Source organism: Haemorhous mexicanus, chromosome 7 (assembly GCF_027477595.1).
Source record: "Haemorhous mexicanus isolate bHaeMex1 chromosome 7, bHaeMex1.pri, whole genome shotgun sequence".
Classification (NCBI taxonomy): Eukaryota; Metazoa; Chordata; class Aves; order Passeriformes; family Fringillidae; genus Haemorhous; species Haemorhous mexicanus.
The window spans coordinates 1,576,933-1,584,441 of record NC_082347.1 but is presented as its reverse complement, the minus strand read 5'-3'; positions in this window follow the sequence as shown (position 1 = coordinate 1,584,441).

The window sequence follows — 7,509 nt, the reverse complement described above, 5'->3', positions numbered from 1 at the left end:
TCTGGACATAAAAAATGGAGACATTCCTGCGGGACTTGGATGTCAGGTATTCCTGAAAAGCTTTATTTCACTGCTTCCCAACGCTGATTCAATCCACTTAAACGCAGCTGTATTTCAGTTGCTCAGTGAAACTGTCCATGTAACACATACAGTTTACAAATAATCTGCAGAAAAAGCTAGCTAGATTTGAAGATCTTTTTCTATAAATGGCCTTCAACTGATTTCTACAAACACACAGCTGGGATTTCTGCTGTCTTCTTCAGGCCACTTCCTGCAGAGACCTCTCCATTAAATCTGTCTCGTTCTACTCTTCTGGTGATCCAAAGTCAGCACTGGGATTGTCCAACTGCATGGAATTACTGTCTGCTGGAGCTGCACACTGAGGGCTTCTGTGTGCAGCATCATGTGAGCCTGTTGGTATAAACTGAGCTAATGTCACCCTGTTGGTATAAACGGAGCTAAGTGGACCTTAAGGGACAAGATTGTGCACTGATTGTGTAATAGAAATTAGGTACTAAGAAGGAGGCGGGAGGATTTCAATGTTTCTGCCCCCAGCTGAAGCAACACTAAATCTCGGTCTTTATCTGAAAAACCAGGTGAATTAACCCGTTTGGCATTCATATGCCAAAAAGGTCAGTAATACACTCAGAACTGTCAAAAGAGTAACAATTCCAATCATTACTTTCTAAAAAGAATTCATTTGAAGAAGTCAGGAAGGCAGATGAAACATGCAAATATCCTACCCTGAGAATCATTCTGTTGATCTGCACAGGTTTCTTCTTATATTCCCATCTAATGCATTGGCCATGTGTGCTTGTGATGACATAAATACTTGCAAAGCTTACCAGATAAACCATGTTCTCTTCAAACAGCAAAGCATTTCTTGATGGTTGCATTTGCTAATTCCATTTAGACTCAGTGTTCTTAAAGGTCTTTTCCAACCAAAGTTCCAACCATCATTCTCTAAGTCGCACATCCCGATTGTCCTGGTTTAGGGCAAATTTGGCAGAAAACCTCAAAAAGGACCACCACACCCCCCCCCCCCCAAACCCCGAGAAAGCCCACCCACACAGCCCCTCCCCTCAACTGGTTTGGGGAAAATTTCCTCGGAGAGAAGTGGGAAAAAGCTGTTTCTTTAACAGGCAAAGCACTTCCCAGCACAAAAAAATGAACAATACCAGATGACAAAACTCATTTGCCGCACTGAAGAGATGACAAATCAGAAAGTCTCTCCTGTGGGTACTCACTCTGTTATCAATCCCTCCGGCAATGGGGAAGGCTGCTGCCCAGGGTAGGCCCCAGTAGGCCACAAAGTGCAAGCTCTCAGTGCTCCCCAGGTCCCAGTCTGGGGGAGATTCTAAATGTTCCAAGAAAAGGGAATGGAAAAAACAAACAAACAAACCAGTCCAGGGAAAACTCTGCCTCAGCCAGCTAAACCAACTAAAAAGCAAATGTGTGCTCTGTTCTGCTCCATCAGTGCCCAGACAACACAGTGCAGCGCAGAATGTTGAGGAGTGTTGCTTTTTAAGGAGTGCAGCCTCTGGTAACAAACTCCATGCTTCTTCTTCTCCCCACAAGAACCAGTCTTGAAGGCAGAGAATATCCAGCATTAAGAGAACAGATGACTGGGGATACAAGCATCATAAAGTCACCCTAGGACACTGCTCCTTTGAGATATGTCACCAGACTATGCTAAGACCAAGTTTTGGAACTGCTCATTAAAATTCTACTCTCACAGTGAAGCTGAGGAGGAAACACAGCTCACTACAGTTACCTTGTGGCATGCCAGTGCTTCCTTTCAATCACAATGGTCTTCGTTTTTAAGTCCCTGACATCACAGGCATCATGAAACATCCTTTGTGCAGGAAGGAAGAAAATATTCTTCTCCTTGATGCTGATGGGTTAGCTGACATGCAAAGCAGTTAATTCAAAGTGACAGAGCAATCAAGTCAATAGGAAAACTCAGCACAGTTTTGTTTACTCCCCTAAATCCTTACTATCCCAAAATACAAGAACAGCTTGGTAAGGTAAAAGGTAAAAGCCTTGTGGCTACCTAATTTTTTCCTAGACCTACATGGTGGGGTAAAAGATAAACAATCCCAAACTATGGTAATCCACAACAAAGCATTCTTGACATCATATTCAGGTTTTGCATAGCGAGCTCTTCCTCCTGATCAAGTTATTCCATCGCAATACTTTGGGGAGTATCTCAGAGGGCTGGCTGTTGTTTGGTTTGAAAGCATCTTGATCATTCAGGAACCCAGTAGCAAGGACAAAGTTTAAAAGAAGATAGTGCTATGCATTGATTTTCATCTAGGACAGAGATATTTCTACAACACAGAAGGCTGACCTAATGCTTCACTACAACGTGGCTGAAGTGGCATCCTGGTCCCCATAGGTTTTTCTCTTTACTTTTAGCTGCTTTCTTACCAGATTATTGAGCTGAATTAGCTCAAAAAGGAATCAGATAAGTGCCAGAGCTTTCAAACAAACAAACAAACAAAAAAAAAAAAAAAAAAAGAAAAAGCAGATGCAAAAAGGTGATTTGTAAGTGCATTTGAAAATAGAAGTTGTTTTGTACTTCTCATAGATACATGGCATTCTCTGGAATGATATTGCTCCAATGCTTTGGGTTTGGTTTTGGGTTTTTATTTTTCCACAATTCTAAATGCGACACATTCTTTTTGGCCATTTTAGTAAACTGATTTTCTGATACATGTGAAAGATGGTCCGAAGTTCCCTGCATTTGCCTCATGACCGTCCCCAGGACAGCCATTGGGACCCTGAGGACCCTGACTGGAATGCTGGCATGCCGGTCAGAGAGGAATGCCAGAAATCCTGAGGCCCCTGAGCAGAATTCTGGCCTGCCAAGTGATTGTTGGCAGCTGTGTCTACAGGGACTGCTTCTAGCAGGGCCTGCCAAGGGCCGACGCGACCTATCTGCTCACACCTGCTTGGCAAACAACAGTCCAGGAATTTTCCCACCTCTTGGCCAGATGAACTTGCTGGGGCAACTGTGGTAGCCGCCCCTTGGAAAATCCTTCATCTGCTCCACTACCACCGTGAGGGACGCAGATTGAAGCCCCCCTCCCAAGGACTGAGGCTGAGACGCCCGTCATTCTGATCCAGGGCTGCTGGCCTGACTGAAGCAGGATGCCTGCTAAGTGTTGCCTGCAGATGTGTTGGCAGGACCTAGACTGGTTTCCCATAGAAACCAGTCCTGAAACAATAGCTCCCACTCACTGCTGATGTTGATATTGACTTCTCCTGCTGAGAACTTGGACTGTCTGTACCCGTCTTCAATACCTTTGTTCCCCTCAGCAATTTCAATAGACTTGCTCTTTATTGTATCTGCTCCCCCTCAGCCATTTCTAGATCTGTTTCCTTCCTCAGCAATGGACTATAATAGAACCTTGAGTTAGCCAGGACTTTGAGATCTCCCCTAGGAGAACTCCATCGGCTGGGCTGCGAGGACTTCATCTCTCTCCATTTGGTAGCTATAATCCTCTTCTAGTTCAGGGCAAATTTGGGAGAGAACCCCCAAAGGGGCTCCTCTAGGAAAGCAGATTTGCTTGGCCCCTTCCCCCAATGAGTCTGGGAGAAAATGCCTCCTTGGAGAAAAGTGGAAAAAAACTGTTTCTTAAACAATAAAACCCCTTGCTGCTTCACAAGAGATAACAAACTGAGAAAGTCCCCTCCCCAGGCTGCAGTTCAGCTCACTCAGTCCCTTATCAGTCCCTCCCGTGCTGGGAATGTTGCAGGCCAGGCCCCGTCTGGTGGGCCACAGGTGCTAGCTGCTGGTGCTCGTCTGGGTGTTCAGTCCAGAGCATGTTTAAATAGATCCAAAGAAAAGGGAAAAAAGAAAAACGACAGCCCAGGGAACTTCCTTGCCTTAGCTAGCTAAAGCTGACTAAAAGCAAAGGGGAGCTCATTCCCGCTGTCTGTTCAACCGCAGATAATACAGTCCAGGAGCAGGAATGTGGAGGAATGTGTGCAGTGTCTTAAAACAAACTGCACTCTTCTTCTTTCTCCCCTTGACTCTCTGGAACAAGCCTTAAAAGTGCAGAACTTATTATTCAGCATAAACAGAACAAGACGATTGGGGATAAAAGCATCATATAGCCAACCTAGGACAACTCCCTGTCTCTTTCTCCCTCTCTTTTCTGTTCTTTTCCTCTCCCTAATTCCTTTAAGGCATTTGCTGTGGTCATTCTATAAAGGTGCATTTGTTTTGATTGATACTGCAATCCCCTTTCCGTGTTGTCCTTTACACTCCTCAATCAGTTAAGGAACCGTCACCAGCCCCGTTCGCATGAGCGGATTGTGACATTAAGCTGGCCTCACGGACAGGATTCTGATAGACAGAGGGGTCTGCAGGGCTGTTTGTAGTCTGTAACAGGGGAAGGAGGATTTCCTTCAGCCGCACCTAGCCCCTCATCCCAAAAGGGTTGAACAAAGCTGGATAGCAAGGAAAGCTCTCTGAATTTCCCGCAAACTGCACACGCCCAGGTGAAATACAACCCCATCCTCTATTGAGGGTTCTGTCTTTAGAATTTCACAAAAGATCTCTTGGTGCAAAAGGGAAAACTGTTTTTGTGTATATGTGAATTTGGACTGTCTGGGAAGGAGGGGACAACTTGAAGGAACTAAGCAGGGCCTCCCAGGCAGTTTTTGTCTCTTCATCCACCCAGGGAAGCAAAGGGGAGCATAGCAAAGGCTATGAGATTGTGTAACTTAAGTTTGCACCTCCCTGTCGTGGTTTTGGTCCCTTCATAAAATGGCTGAAAACTCTAGCACAAAAGTTAATGCTGAATTTTCTGCTCTGCTTACTAAATACAAGGCCAAGCCTTCTCCGGGAGGGGGGGGGGGGGGGAGGGAGGTGTGGAGATTTGGGCGGAGAACAACTGGATGTAATTTAGAAAATGCTGTAGATAGAATATGTTCTTTACAACATGAAATAGAATTTAAACTGGGCAAAAATAAAACCATCCTCTGCTCAGTTTTGGGAGCTTGTCTCACAGCAGCCATAGAAACCCGTTTTAAGCGAAGAAATGAGGAAATAGCAGTAATAGATTCCCTTCCAAACCTAGTTGAAATTTTGCAAAAAGAATTAAAGGAAGATAGAAATGAGATCTATATGTTGTGAGCTGCCCTTAGAGAGGAACATGTTAAGAATTCACATAATACTGATTCCTCTACAGAGGCAGAGGAAAAAGAAACTCCTCACATGAAACAAATCTATCCCAATAAGGAACTTGAGGCAGTAAAAACTTGGGGAGAATACTGCTGTCCTTGCTTGAGACCCTTGGTTCAAACAGACTCGAACTACATTAATGATGAGGATCTTGACCCAGGTGTCACAACTAAACAAACACCAGTCAGCACTACTGAATAAGCTAAGCTGAAAAAAGAATTGGGGCCCCTCCCACAAGAATCGGAGACAGGTCTTCCGAGTGTCCCTCACTGGTGGAGATCAAATTAAATTAACTGAACAGGAGGCCAGTGGGTACTAGGGACATGGAGTCTTCTCAACAACAGGAGGTAAGTATGACGCATGGTCCCTGACACAGCGTGCGGCTTTTTGGCCCAGGGGAATGAATCCTTTGAAAAGGGGTGACCCCCTGGCAATCGTTGGTACCCCCGAGCAGCTCTTTGAAAGTGTCCACAAATCCGCCTGCCCGCAAATGACTGATGAAAAGAAATTCATTCCTGGTTTTGAATCCCCAATGCAATTACCTGTGAAGCCAGAACTAATGACCCCTTGAATTTGTGGGCTTCCAGAAACCCTTAAACCTACAGCAGTCACTCTACAGAAAACCATCATGGCTTTGAGTCCTGTAGAAAGACTAGATAGATTGCTCAGGAACTGCAGTGACCAAAGTGGATCTAGAGATCCTGGCTTCACTCCATACTCTTCCCCCTCCCAGCCCTCAGCTTCTCAATCTGATTCACCTGCCAGTAGCCGTAAAGTTTGGACATGGGGTGAAGTTGCAGTAGATCTGATGAACTATTGTAGACAATATGGACCTATAAAAACCCCGGAGGAGAAATCAGAAAAAACAAAAGGTGTTGGATTATTTGGGGCTCCTCACAGTGAAAATGTAGAGAAGGGAAAAGAGATCTCTAACCGCCATCATTGGTGGTTGTTGGGAGTTAAAAAGGGGGGTCCCCAAAGAGGTGATAGATGGTTTGCCCCTTGATAAATCACAGAAAATAAGAAAGAATTGGCACCATCGAAAACCAAATCCATCGGCTCAAGCCAGTGCACCCCTCCCTTCTCAGGAACCAAAACCAACCCTCCCCCAGCCTCTCCCACAGAACACGGGCAACGAGCCAAGATTACCCCTCTGCCAGCTTCTTTCTCAGCATCCTAGCAGCAGAACCCTCCCCTAACTTCTCCCTCAGAACACAGGCAGTGAGCCAAAACCAACAGGGTTTTTGGGAAACTAATCTCTCTGCCGCTTACAGGTGGGCAAAGGGGCGGACCTTGGGTTTATTTAAGAATGCTCACTAAAAAGAAATCAGGAGATATATTAATCCCAGCTATCAAGGGCCCCAAAAGGCTACTAGTAACCTTTTGGATTGACACTGGGGCTCAAAACTCTGCACTAACAAAAAAGGATGCCCAGAGGTGTGGAACTGTTCTAAGAGGCAATGCTGTGTTCTTCATGCTTTGGGAACTACAGAATCTATGAATGTTGCCTTAGTCAAACTGATGCTCCACTGGGGATGAGCATCAATTAGTCGTCAAAAATGGGAATCGGGGACATTCCAAATAATTTATTAGGAATGGATGTCCTTGCTGAGAGGCAGTGGGAAGACTCTGAGGGATTTCTGTGGTCTTTTGGTACACTGCCACTTAACATTAGGCTGCTTCAAAACCTCACCCTCTCTACCGTATAGTAAAAGAACTAATGTAAAACAATACCCTCTACCTTCTGGTGCCAGAGAAGGTATCAAAGCGGTTATACAGGACTTGAGAAACCAAGGGGTAATAATTCACACACATTCTCCTTTTAATTCGTCACTATGGCCAGTCCAAAAAGCCAATGGAAAGTGGAAATTTAACAGTAGATTTTTGCAGGCCTCATGCCAGCACAGACCCTCTTACAACAGTGGTCCCAAACTTAGCTGAATTAATAACATCAACTCAAGAAAAGGCTCACCCAATCATGGCAACTACAGATGTCAAAGACTTCTTTATGATACCTATACAGCCAGAAGATATGGACTGTTTTGCCTTCACAGGGGAAGGACAGCAATACACTTTCACTAGGCTTCCCCAAGGCTACAAATACTCCCCCACTTTGGCCCAGCATGCTTTAGCCCAGGAATTAGAAAAAATACCCAAACCTGATCCTGTAGCTGTTTATCAATACGTGGATGACATTCGGGGGGGGGGGGGGGGGGGGGTGGTGCGGATGAAATAGGGGTTGTAGGGAAACATCAGCAGAAAATAATCTCTCACTTAGAAAGTCTTGATTTGCAGATGCCCCCAGAGAAAATGAA